Raw genomic sequence first — 13,712 nt, forward strand, 5'->3', positions numbered from 1 at the left:
TGGTCAACCTTATCGAAAGCTTTCGTTTGATTCAAACTGATCGGTGCCCCCAACCATGCACGATTCCTTAACTACCCTGTCTATGATGTAACGCATCAGATGGAAGTTGTCATGGATACTCCTGTCCGGCACAGCGCATGTTTGCGTCTCAACGATAAGCTCCAACCTCTCGGCTAGCACCGTGGCCAAAATTTTCAAATCTGCGTTGAGCAGAGGGATGGGCTGAAAATGATCTATAACAATCTCCTTGTTTGGATCTTTCTTTAACGCTACCACCGCTCCCCACCTCAAAAAACTGCGGATACTCCCATTTTGATGCCAGTGACAGTAGACTGCAGCCAAAATGCCTCCAAACAAGTCTGGAATATGACAATAAGGCTCGTAAGGCAGACCGTCCAAGCCCAGCCTGTCATTGCACCACATACACTCCAAGCCATGCAGGTAGGCACTAAAGTCCACCCTGCATTCTGACCCACCAGTTGTCCCGTACAGTCGGGCAAAGTGCGGTTGAAAGGCCTCACACATCCTTTCAAGCTCGAGTAATTCGCGCCCCTGTTCATCTGTCAGAGACCGAATGGTGGCTTTGTTGCCTTGTTGCGCCTCTGCCACTTGGACTTCTCAGGTGGCTCCAACTCCTTCGTTTCCCAGAGCACTCATCCTAGCTCTGACAACATATCCTTCGTGTTTGGCGTTGAAATGTTGGTCAAGGGCCAACCTCACTGCCAACACATTGGACATAATGCCACATCTATGTGCTTCTTCTAATTTCTTAACTAGGTCTCCCTCTATTCTATTTCGATCTATCACTAGAACCTTTCTATACCTAACCGATTCTATTTTAATTGCTTTCTTTAGGGCATACCACCATCTATTGTTGATGCTGGTGCCCGTCAACGCCCTCTTAACTAGTGTGCTAATCCGGTCTCTGTAAGCTTGGCACGCCGTGAATAACGCACCTAGTTTCCAGTAACTGGGACCCTGCCTATGACTCTTATCTAAGTCAAACATACAAGTCACAAATTTATGACCTGTGTAGCTGACTATATGAAACTGTGGACAACCTACACTATCCCTATCCACTGTCCTGTAGAACACTATCTAACTACGATCAGGATGGCCCGATGCGATTGGTCCATGTCCACTTTAGTGCATTCAAGTGGTCCAGTCGGTACCTATCAGACAGTTGGAAATGTCTGAGTGGGCCTTTGAAGCATTTACATCCCCTTCTATTTCTATCTCTACCCACGTAGTCTAGTTGCATGTCCAAGGTAGCGTTCCAATCCCCCACTGAAAGTAAAAGTCGAGACGTTCCCAGGAAAACCTCTAGACGTCGAAAGAAATCCAGCTGACCTGTTAAGGACGGTGCATAAATTGTTATCGGTCGAAAAGCACACCCATTACTACCATTGACATCCAAAACGACCAGCCTACCCTCCGGGTCTAGGAATATTGCTCTTACTTTGAGGTCCAGACTCTTCCTAAAAGCACCATGGTACCACCTCCTCCCATTCTTGGCAGACACGGAGAAAAACAAACTGTCAAATTGTCTGCTGAACATGTGTTGGGGAGTCCGTGAGTTGTGGAGTCTGGTCTCACTGATGGCTATGATATGTCTATTCTGTGACTCGATCTCATTTAACAGACAGCCTTGTTTCTATGGGGACCCCAAGCCACGCACATTTATACAACCTATTCGAAGCATGTTCCTATCGAAAGTTGTGTTTTACAAACAAAAGGAAAAGAATGAGAGAGAGAGAGAGAGAGAAAGATAGAGAGAGAGAAAGATACACATTTGTACACATTAGAAAGCGAGAAAGAGAAAGAGAGAGAAAGCGATAGAGAGAGAGAAAGAGACAATGAGAGGAAGACAAGTGGGGGGGGGGGGTGAAGAGAAAGTGTTCCTAAACTTTCATTTTTTACAAAGAGTTTGTGTATGTCTTGTTGTAATTGAGGAAGCTTTCTGTTGCGTGAGTTCAAATCTTGTTGAAGTCAGCTTTGCTTTTATCCCTGTGGGGTTGAGAAATAACCCCCACCCCAGTCTTCGACAAAAGAAATCAATAGATTCACGACAAGGCTTACAAACAATACGTCCTGGGGTCGATTCGTTCGACTAAAGGCGGTGCTCCAGCATGGCTGCAGTCAAATTAGTATATGTGTGTGTGTGTACATTTAGATGTATGACTACTACTGCGTGAGTCCGATCTGTTCGGGGATTCAGTCAGTTTCCATTCTCCTAAGTAGAGTTACAAGTTAGTATATACTGAGTTTAGGATTAGCAATATGCCACAGGGCGAAACAGCAACACCCTATTATGAAACAGGTACAATAGGGTCCCACTTATGTAATTAGCGGCAGTAGAAGGATTTCGATTAACTGATTAGGGAGCCCACTACGTGATAGCTAGGTTTGCTAGAAATAACAGCCAAATCTCCCTCAAATCAGACCCTACTCTCTTATCTATGGATATATGTATGAGCCAATGAGGGAGACCTCTACATGGTAGCTAGACCTGCTAGAAATAGCAACCAAATCTCCCTCAAATCACACCTTACTCTCTTATATATGTATATATGTATGTATTGGGATTGTACCAATCTGCCAGAATGGAAGCTAGGCGACAGGTTTATTTAGCCAGAGGGGAAGCAGATAAGAAAAGATTTGCCAATGTTCTGCACCATGAGGACCAAAGACTCGAGGTATTTCGTGTTGCAAGACAGTGTAGGAGAGAGAATAGTGATGTCGTAGGAGAGAAATGTGTTCGCATGGATGATGGTACGCTTGCACTAAATGAGGCTGCAAAGAAAGAGGTCTGGGGATGCCACTACGATAGATTGCTTAATAAAGAGAATGAATGGGATGAAGAGAGCCTACCGTATGTCGACCCAACAGAGGGACCAGCTATCCGAGTTGATAGTACCAGGGTAGATAAAGCAATTAAGAGTATGAAGACAGGGAAAGCCCCCGACCCATCAGGAATCACTGCAGAGATGCTCAAAATATCTGGCAGTGTTGGCTACAGCCTAGTCACCCGTATTACGAACCAGGTGATACACGAAGGAGTCATACCCAATGACTGGTGTAGCAGCACCATAGTAAACTGCTACAAAGGTAAAGGTGACACTTTAGACACTAATAATTACAGAGACATCAAGCTGTTAGATCAGGTTATGAGAGTTACGGAGAGGGTCATAGCCCAACTAATTAGGGAGCGAATCAATTTAGATGAGATGCAGTTTGGGTTCGTGCCAGGTAAAAGCACCACTGATGCCATATTTCTAGTAAGACAGCTGCAGGAGAAATACCTAACCAAGGATAAACCTCTGTACCTGGCTTTCGTTGACATGGAGAAAGCCTTTGACAGGGTCCCGCGATCCCTTATCTGGTGGTCAATGAGGAAACTTGGGACAGAAGAATGGTTAGTGAGAGCTGTGCGAGCCATGTACAGAGATGCTGCCAGTAAGGTGAGGGTTGGAAATGAGTACAGTAATGAATTCCGGGTAGAGGTAGGGGTCCACCAAGGTTCCGTCCTCAGCCCCCTCCTATTTATCATAGTCCACCAGGCAATCACAGAGGAGTTCAAGACAGGTTGCCCCTGGGAGCTCCTCTATTCTGATGACCTTGCACTAATTGCGGAGTCACTATCAGAACTAGAGGAGAAGTTTCAGGTGTGGAAGCAAGGACTAGAATCAAAGGGCCTTAGAGACAACCTAGCTAAAACCAAAATCCTAATAAGTAGGAAGGTAGATAAAACACAAACCCCTTCAGGTAGATGGCCCTGCTCAGTATGTAGAAAAGGAGTAGGTAGTAACTCTATAAGATGTACCCGGTGCAAGCTATGGACACATAAGAGTTGCAGCAATATCAAAGGCAGGTTAACTAGGAAGTTAGTTTCTGTATGTGGCAGATGTTCAGGTGCAATAAAGACTGTAAACAAACAGGAAACAACTTCTATCTCATTCCAGGGTGAAAAACTAGAGGTAGTCGATAGCTTCCACTATCTAGGTGACCAAGTTAGTAGTGGGGGTGGGTGCGCTGAAAGTGTAGCTGCTAGAATAAGAATAGCCTGGGCAAAGTTTAGAGAGCTCTTACCTCTGCTGGCGACAAAGGGACTCTCATTCAGAGTAAAAGGCACACTGTATGACGCATGTGTAAGAACAGCCATGCTACATGGCAGTGAAACATGGGCTGTAACTGCTGAGGACATGTGTAAGCTCACAAGGAATGAAGCCAGTATGCTCCGTTGGATGTATAATGTCAGTGTGCATACCCGTCAGATTGTAAGTATCTTGAGAGAAAAGCTGAACATAAGAAGCATCAGTTGTGGTGTGCAAGAGAGACGATTGCGCTGGTATGGACATGTGGTGAGGATGGATGAGGATAGCTGCATGAAAAAGTGCCACACCCTAACAGTTGAGGGAACCCGTGGAAGAGGTAGGCCCAGGAAGACCTGGGCTGAGGTGGTGAGGCAAGACCTTCGAACATTGGGTCTCACCGAGGCGATGACTACTGACCAAGACCTTTGGAAATGTGCTGTGCGTGAGAAGACCCGGCAAGCCAAGTGAGATCGTTGCCAGTGCCCCTGGTCTGGCTCTTGTGCAGGTAGCACATAAGATGCACCATTTTGAGCGTGGCCGTTGCCAGTACCACCTGACTGGCCTTCGTGCGGGTGACACGTAAAAGCACCCACTACACTCTCTGAGTGGTTGGCGTTAGGAAGGGCATCCAGCTGTAGAAACTCTGCCAAATTAGATTGGCGCCTGGTGTTGCCATCCGATTTTACCAGTCCTCAGTCAAATAGTCCAACCCATGCTAGCATGGAAAGTGGACGTTAAACGATGATGATGATAATTATATATATATATATATACGACGGGCTTCTTTCAGTTTCTGTCTACCAGATCCACTCACAAGGCTTTGGTGGGCCCGAGGCTATAGTAGAAGACACTTGCCCAAGGTGCCACGCAGAGGGAATGAACCCAGAACCGTGTGGTTGGTAAAACATCCAGTTCACTGGTACAGCAGTTGAATACCACAGACATAGGAGTATAAATTACAAATAATAAATTAAATAGAAAAATACAATTGACAATCTAACAATTTATTTACATTATAATATAAAAATTTTTGAAAAAGACAAAGCCAACAATTTGTTTTGACTTATATACAATATTTGATTGATAAACAATACATATCTCTGTACATAAGCCACTTGAGTACAATATTTCAAAAAGACACATGAAATTCTATGTTCAAGGAATGCTAAATCACAAAATATTGGTTCGAAAGCCGTATGTTTAAGAGTATTTGCAATGAAAATTCAAATACATAAAAAAACAAAATTAAAACAGATAAAAAAAACAATTATGACGTAGATCAATATTTATTATATAAATATGCCTCTACATATTCGAGAGAAAGAATTTCCAGTATATCAACTATTTATTTATTTGTGCTATTTTTTATTATATTTATGATTACCATAAGAAAACAAATGTAAATTATGAATAATAATAATATATAATAACTCTTTCTCATAGGAAGTTTAAGAGGTGTCCAATGGGAAAGCATAGTTGTGTTTGAATTAGGGTATGACTTGACATTTAAAAGTGATATTAGGAATGGTGTGGATTTAAAAATTTCATTTTTTTTTAAAGAAGTTTTTTTGTGCCGACGTAAACGCTGTGAACAAAGAAGGCAACAACTGTCTGCACCTTGCTGTAAAGAAAGTGTTTCATTCTGAGGAGGAACACTTGACCATTTTAGTTAAGTACTGCATGAAGCTCAACATGCGAAATAGAGAAAGGCTCTCTGGTGTGGTGGTTGCTAGTTATCTAGTCCACGAGAGTGGAAATTTTTACTTTAAAAGCAAGAGAATTAACTCCACTTAAAAATGCAAAGTTGAAAGAAAAATTAAAGCTATTATTCCCAGCACAGGCACCATGTAGGTTGTGTGAAGTAAAGAAATACAACATGAAATTCTATGCCTGTGGTCATGTTGTGATTTGTGGGGAATGCTTTTCCAAAATTCCTCTGAAATGATGTCTAGGGTGCCAACTACTTATAAGAATCCCACGTTGGCACCTACATCAGAAAGTAAACCATAGTAAGTTGAGACTCCAAAGATTGAAGAGAAGCAAGTTCAAACAGTGGCAGTTGAGACTCCAACGTGTATGGAGGAGGTCCTGACGACATCACAGACAGTTGAATCTGCAAAAGTTGAGGACAAGAAAGTACAGACTGATTCACAACCATTAGAGGTTCTATCCCAGTAAGTTGGTTCTCAAAACCTGGAAGAGAAGCATCTCCTGAAGGTGTCACATCAGTTAGGAAGTAATTGGTAGCAAGCTGGTATTTTCTTAGGAATTAAAACTATTGACCTGGAAGTTATCAAGCATAACTATCCCTTCGACATTGTAAGACAGAGCTACCAAATTCTATGCAAATGGTTTCTAAGTTGTAATCCAAAAAAACGGATACACAAATCACTAAAAGAAACTGAGTGTTTCACTGCATTTGAATGTTTATCATTAGACAAAGAAGTGGGGTCTGTGTAAATGTTGCTACTCTTTATTCTCAGGCGCAACTTCACTAAACAGAGACCCAGGATTAAATTCCTTCAGCCAGAAGGAATTCTTAAATGTAAAGAACCCAGAGCCACATGGCCCAATATGTTCTTCGTTAAGATGGTAAATTGTGAATTGAAGAGGATTCACCAATTAAATCCATCAGACCTCTACCATATTGAGACTCCTTTAATAGTTTGGCTCCCTTATTTGGCATTAACCTTTGAAGTATTTAAAAAAGATTTATCACGTTTTACAACATTACCCCTCAGCAGACTGAGAGTCGATAGTAAAACAAACGAAGAAGATGGCACCCTACCAAAACTGTGACTCCTAAGGACCTGCCTTCATTGACCCCCACCAACAACTGCATCACTTTCTTGGCTTCATTTTTTTACCAATGTTTCATCTTTCACTGCCCTAGATTTCTGCCTCAACTTCGCAAATTTTATCCAGCAATGTTTAAGGAAGATGATTCTGGCTGTTTCTGATTGACTCAGGTCTGGTCTTTCGCTGCTGGGAAATACTTTCCTTACAGCATCTTGTCATCATGATGCAAGCAGATCCCTTTTTCCAGTTGCTACGACAACCTTCACCTCATTTGCTACACCATAGAGCAGGTAGGAAAAATTCCTGGCAAGGGTGGGGCACTAGTGAATTTAGACCAGTCTACAGCATTCGATACGGTTGACCATCGGTATCTGGTGGGGGTCAGACTGGGCTCAACTTTCCATGGCTGGATCAATGCTATGTATATCATTGATCGAATCAGTCATCCAGGTGAACGGTCTCTTCTCAAAGCCATTTGCAATCAAGCATTAAATTTGCCAGGGCTGCCCCCTGTTGCTGCTTCTGCATGTATTAGCTCTTGAGCCACTGCTGCGGAGGTTGAGGACTGTGGGGGAAGACCGCATGATCTACGTTATGGTAAGGGAGCAACAGCATATGTGGATGAAGTCACCATCCTCGTGTCTAATGAAGGGCAGCGACCTCGTGAAGAAGACCCCATTAAAAAAAATATGAAGCAGTGGCAGGGGCAAAAGTCAACCAGCCTAAATCAGTTGGGCTTGCAACTTGGCACCTGCAGGGGCAGGTCAATGCCTCCCAACAGCATCGTTTGATGAAAGGCCCCCTTAAACTGCTCAGGGTCTGCTTTGGAAATAGGTAAATCAAATTCTTCTGCATTGCAATTTCAGTTTATTCCAATACATTTGCCGTGACATCTCCACTGGTTTTACCAGACTCTTTTCGTGCCAGAGAAACAGAGTAACCCATGAATGTATGTCCTGGCCAAACAAAACGATTGCTAATACACACTGCTGGCATGTTCCAAAGTCCCGTCGGTGGGAATTGTGCCACCGACGGAGGAAGTTGTAGCCTCGAACAAATGGAGGAACAATATTTGGTTTTCTCCAGAAGGTGAGAGGAGGCGTTGGGAAAGCTTTTTTACAGGGTTTGTCAATGGAGGAGACATAGCCTGAATGAACTCCTTCCCTGAGGATATATTGTGCTTCCGATCGTGGCACTGTTGGAGTGTCTAAGTGGCACTTCGGGTCAGAAGATTGTAAGAGGATGAGTGCCTCATACTGAAGGGGCATGTGGCCCATGAGAGGAGTTGTAAGAGGCAGGTGCTTCATTTTAAGGACATGGTGTCGTCTGCAGTAAGAGGCTTAGTACCTCATTGTAAGGAGCTTGAGTCCAATAAGAAACTGTGCTAAGAGGTTTATTGCCTCAAATATGTAAATTATAAAAGGACAATGTTTTAGAGAAGCAGAGTTCGGCAGGGGACTTCTGCCTTCTCCCATTAATATCATCGTGTTCATCATTCATCTCATCAATGTCTTTGTCCAGCCCGCAGCTACTCCATCTATGTACGGCTTTCATAGCCAATATAATGAAATAAAGTAGCTCATTTTCATTATCATTCATTTTTATCATAAGTTTTTGTTTTTTTTCTAATTGTTATATGTCCCCACTGGCCCCCTTGTGGGTAATAAAGAAATCACTCCTCATTCGTTAAGTCCTTGTTATATAGGACCTTATAAAATATCTTCAAGAACAGAAAAGACAATCATATTAGATGCTGAAGGAAAACCAGAAACAGAAAATGTGGATAGAGTCAAGGAGGCTTTCGTCAAATCCATCCGGAATTCAAGAACATGAAAATATAATTGTAAAAAGATACCAAAAACATGTGATCTCAATATTAAATTAAAACAATAGCATCGAGGCTATCATCCTGAAATGGACAGGCCACAAATGCAAGAATGAAAGAAACCAAGCTACTGCGTCAGATTTTATCTGGTGACCACTGTGTGGCCATCCATGCCACTGATACAAGGATCAGCTGAGGCAAAGCCTAAAACTGACCGACATCAATCCCAAAGCCTGGGACATTGAAGCTGAGGAAAGGCTGTGGTGGTACCAACAGCCCTACAGAAATAGATATTACATGAATTTCGTAGTGGACACCTGGGGATGTCGAGAATGAAAGCTTTGACAAGGAGTTATGCGTCTTGGCCGACACTGGACCAGGACATTGAAAATTTGGTAAAATCTTGTAGAGGTTGTGTGCCAGCAGCCAAGGCACCACAAATACCAATCATGGCCTGAGTCCATTGTCCAGAGTACATATAGACTACACTGGACCAGTGAATGGTGCCTACTACATTGTTGATAGCCTTACCATGTGACCGGAAGTATGTAGGTGCGGTCAACCTACTGCGAAGGTAGCAAAGTTCCTGCATGAACTTTTTTGCTCAATACAATGTTCCAGACACCACAGTATCGGACAATGGAACATAATTTACAGGATGAGTTCAAGAAATTGTATAAAATGCATGCAATCAAGCACACGTTTACTCCGCCCTACCACCCAGGGTCAAATGGGCAAGCAGAATGATTTGTAGATACTTTGAAGTAAGTGCTAGAGAGAAAAAAAAAATTAGGCAATGACGAAATGCTAAATAAATTCTAAATATCAGTTCAGGCAAGTCACCTGCAGATCTAATATGTTCGATTGAAAAATTAAATTGATCTTTGAGAAATTGTTGCCAAAGGAAGAAAACGTACAGAGTAAACAAAAAATTTTTACAGAGACAAAGTCCATTTCAAAGTATACAAGAATGGTAAACAGAGGTGGCAGGATTAAAAGAATTGGTAACATGTAATTTACTTTCATTTTTGTAGGACTATTCCTTGTCACTTTTTTTTATAACAGTAACCAAAAATATACTGCAGTCTCTACAAGCCCAAACATCACACAAAATGGTAATTTATATAAATAGTATTATAGAAAAAAAATCTGAAGTTCTAAAATAACTAAAACATAAAATAAAATTAAAAATTTTAAATTTCGACACCTCACAGGATAAAGGTGGTTTGTTTGTGTGTGTGTGTGTGTGTGTAAGAAAAAGATATTTACTAACAGATAATTATCGTGGCCGTTGCCAGTACCGCCTGACTGGCTCCTGTAGGATTTTCGAGCGAGATCGTTGCCAGTGCCCCTGGACTGGCTTGTGCGGGTGGCACATAAAAGACACCATTTCGAGCGTGGCCGTTTTCGTGCGGGTGACACGTAAAAGCACCCACTACACTCTCTGAGTGGTTGGCGTTAGGAAGGGCATCCAGCTGTAGAAACTCTGCCAAATCAGACTGGAGCCTGGTGTTGCCATCCGGCTTCACCAGTCCTCAGTCAAATCGTCCAACCCATGCTAGCATGGAAAGCGGACGTTAAACGATGATGATGATGATGAAAACAATTTATCAAATGCCCTTTTCATTCCTACTGGGATCGATACCATTTAAGTCTAATTTGAGGATCCACAGGGGTTTATGGGGGTGGGACTTGCATAATTGTACAAGATATTTGCAGAACACAAATTCATAAAAATTTTCAACATCAAAAAAATTTTTTTAAATTATCAAACTTTACGTGATGCCATTCAACCCATAATTAATAACAGGCCGTGCGCATATGCACAAGTTTTAAAAACATTTTGAAATTAGGGTGAATGATGGTGGTCTTGGTACTAGTGGAGGGGGGGGGGGACACCACATGCAAAGTCACCATCATCAATTAACCCCAATGAGCAGCACTGCAAATCAATCTCCAATGCTTCTTCATGCCTGTCTACTCGTTCACTCTCACTCCTTGTACATAACCACACGTGTGTGTGTGTATATATATATCTATATACATATATATATATATATATATATATACACACACACACACATATATATGAGTTTTTTTCAGTTTCCATCTAGCAAATCCACTCTGAAAGTTTTGGTCAGCCCATGTGGTTGTGAAGCAAACTTCTTAACCACAGAGCCACTCATGCAGACAAGGACAAAATAGATACAGGACTCAAAAAATAACACAAATATCAAGAGACAAAATCGTCCTGAATCTCTAAAAATATTAGCAGCCATTGCAGGTCTCTGCAGTCAACTCGGAATTTCCTTTGAGAACAAGTGTGGACACACCGGCTATGGAGATGAGCACTCGTTTGAGTTTGGTCTGACCAACAGCACATTTCTCGGAGGCTCTCAACAAGCTATGAATCTGCAAAGGAAATTCAGTGAAGTGGCTTAAAATATTACAAACCAACAAAAGAAAAAAAGAAAAGAAAAAGAAACTCTACACCATTTTGATACCAACATACCTAATCAAACTGATCTTTGTTCTACAATACTAACTTCCTATTTCACAGCGATTTAAAGTTTAACAGAGGGGGCGGGGGTACAACCACACCAATGTTCACAATCAGTTATAAACTCTAAATATTCACCAAGAAGATTCATAAAATGTGAGACTTTTTTTTTATATATATATATATATCAGGTTTTTAAATAGAAACTTACCTTCTAACATTTCTGCTGTGTGGAAATGAAACAACAACAACAAAAAATAATAAAGCTTTGGATGTTTTTTTTTATTTTTAAATAAGTGAGTAAAATACCATATCAAAGCATTTTCAATGTTAGTAAAGAAAGAGAAGTCAATAAAACTTGACATTCAGAAAGAAAACGAATTGCAAATTGCAATAACATACTACCATACCTGAACGAGCTGGGAAATTTCATCGGAGACCTCCACTTGAGTTGCTTCTGGCCGAAACACTTTGTTTCATTTTCTTCTGGACATCTCAACAACTGATGTTGACAAACTGTGTATTAGAAATATTGATCTTACTTAAGTTTCTGTGTAAAGGTAGTATGGGTGGTCTTTCAAAGGTTTTCTATAAGAAACATGGTGACTACAAATGGTAAAGGAAGGAGTAATAGAAACAGGACACATGGATTACTGTTAACCACTAATTCAGTCTCTGCAAATAGCCGGACTGGAAGCCAGTGGTTGTTGTTGAAACTAACAGCAAGTAAAGTAATCTCTTGAGGCTCTAGAGTTCTAGTCGTTGGAGACATCTACATAGCTAGAAACAGCTGCCAAATCACGCACAGATCATAGACACCTGTCTTCCACAGCGAGAAATAGCAGCCAAATCCCGCGCAGATCAAGAACATCTCTGAGGCGCCAATAAGCGAAAGTCACCAGAATTAAAAACACTGAACCATTTGAGTGTTTAGTAATTAGGCAATGCGCACCTCTTCTGAAATAGTTAGTGAAGTCAAATTATCTCCTTCCTTTAAAATCAGCTGTTGACGTGTCGTTGTCAGGTAGAAGTGGACAACAGGGTAACCACGTAATTAGGAGATGAAAAGAGGAGGGGTTAAGTGTTATCCCGGAAAAAGGGGTGGGAAAAAGTGAAGTTTAATGGGTCTGACTGAGTTAAGGGCACCTGTGAACTTGATAGGAAGAACGGGGATTCCTTCAATAAAATACAGATAATATATGAGTATATGCATATGTACGTACATGTATGTACATACCTTCATCTACCTGTATATATATATATAGATGCATATCTGGGTACATGACGTTGCAAACAAAACAATATAACTGGACGACTTCGGGTATTTCTGTGTCAAGTGAGATTTAACGAAATGGGAGGAGGGGTAAGAATAAATGAAACGGTTGGGTGTCTCGTCCTGTTTTGTTATGTATTTATTAAACAATATAACAATTACTGCCTTCACGCATTTTATGAAATTCATAAAAGCATTGTCTCTGTTGTATCAACTAAACTCGAACAGATGCACTGAAAATAGATGCATTTGATGCATAAAACTTCGATTCTGTTTTCTGCATTTTACATACACACCTGAAACAGGTGAGAATTAATCTGTAAGGCTTTTTTTTTCTAGTTTAAAATGAGACATTGCTGGCACGATTTCGTTATATCTATAACGCATAAATACATAAAAACAGACAGAAACAATCAAGCAAACACAATCCATTAGATTTCTTCTTCTTCTTCTCCCATTTCGGGTACAGAAAATACCCGAAGTCGTCGTTGAAAAATGATGAAAGAAATAAAACAAATCAAAAGATGATAGGAAGCTGAGGCAAGGGCGAGGTTTTGGTAGATTAAATGAATTGTGAAGAAGAGACTCTTGGAAATCTTCATTTAAAATGCCAGAATGTATTCTTGTTTTGTTTTTGTTCGTTTTTTTTTCAGTATAAGTTATTTACGGATTATAAATATTCCTCTGCTTCTCACAAAAGCGTGTGTGTTGTGGTATGAAGGGGAAATTAAGAAACAGGAGGGTTGACATTAAAAAAAACAAGGAGAAATGAGCTTTTCTTCTTACCTGTCAACAATCTGGAGGGGGAAGGTTTTCTTCTCTTCGTTGTAAACACGTCTTGCCTCCATGACATCCAGTTGCTCTCTGACCTCTTCCGCTCACCATTGCGCATGCTCCCATCCGCGCTTCCGTCCGGACGGACTCCAGGCAGAACCAAAACATTCTCCCACCTTCGACTTAATTACAGCTTCTACTCAATACTTCGTGTGTTTACCTTTGCTGTCTCTGACAATTTTTTTAGATATGAGCAATTAGATTGTTATCGTTTTCCCTGTTAATGAATAAACCATTGGAATAAGAGATCCCTTATTTGAGCAATAGGTAAGGGTTAAGACATGAATGGGATCCAGACGAAAATAAAAATCATCAAATATATATACATCTAACCCATGCTAGCATGGAAAACAGACATAAAAATGGTTGCCATACATGCATATGCAT

At 41.1% G+C, this 13,712-nt stretch overlaps 1 long non-coding RNA gene across 2 annotated transcripts; it reads right to left on the reverse strand.

Moving 5' to 3' along the window:
- Positions 1-5,082: 5,082 nt before the first annotated feature.
- LOC149130272 (uncharacterized) lies at positions 5,083-13,425 on the reverse strand. Of its 2 annotated transcripts, XR_016239063.1 has the most exons (5): positions 13,278-13,425; positions 11,629-11,734; positions 10,323-11,130; positions 9,756-10,026; positions 5,083-9,600 (listed from the first exon to the last, which is right to left on the reverse strand). It is a non-coding gene; the product is annotated as an uncharacterized LOC149130272 (long non-coding RNA). The 2 variants fall into 2 exon arrangements; XR_016239062.1 differs by having other exon boundaries at positions 5,083-11,130.
- Positions 13,426-13,712: the final 287 nt, after the last annotated feature.

This window comes from Octopus bimaculoides, chromosome 29 (genome assembly GCF_046866305.1).
Source record: "Octopus bimaculoides isolate indiv1 chromosome 29, ASM4686630v1, whole genome shotgun sequence".
Lineage (NCBI taxonomy): Eukaryota > Metazoa > Mollusca > Cephalopoda > Octopoda > Octopodidae > Octopus > Octopus bimaculoides.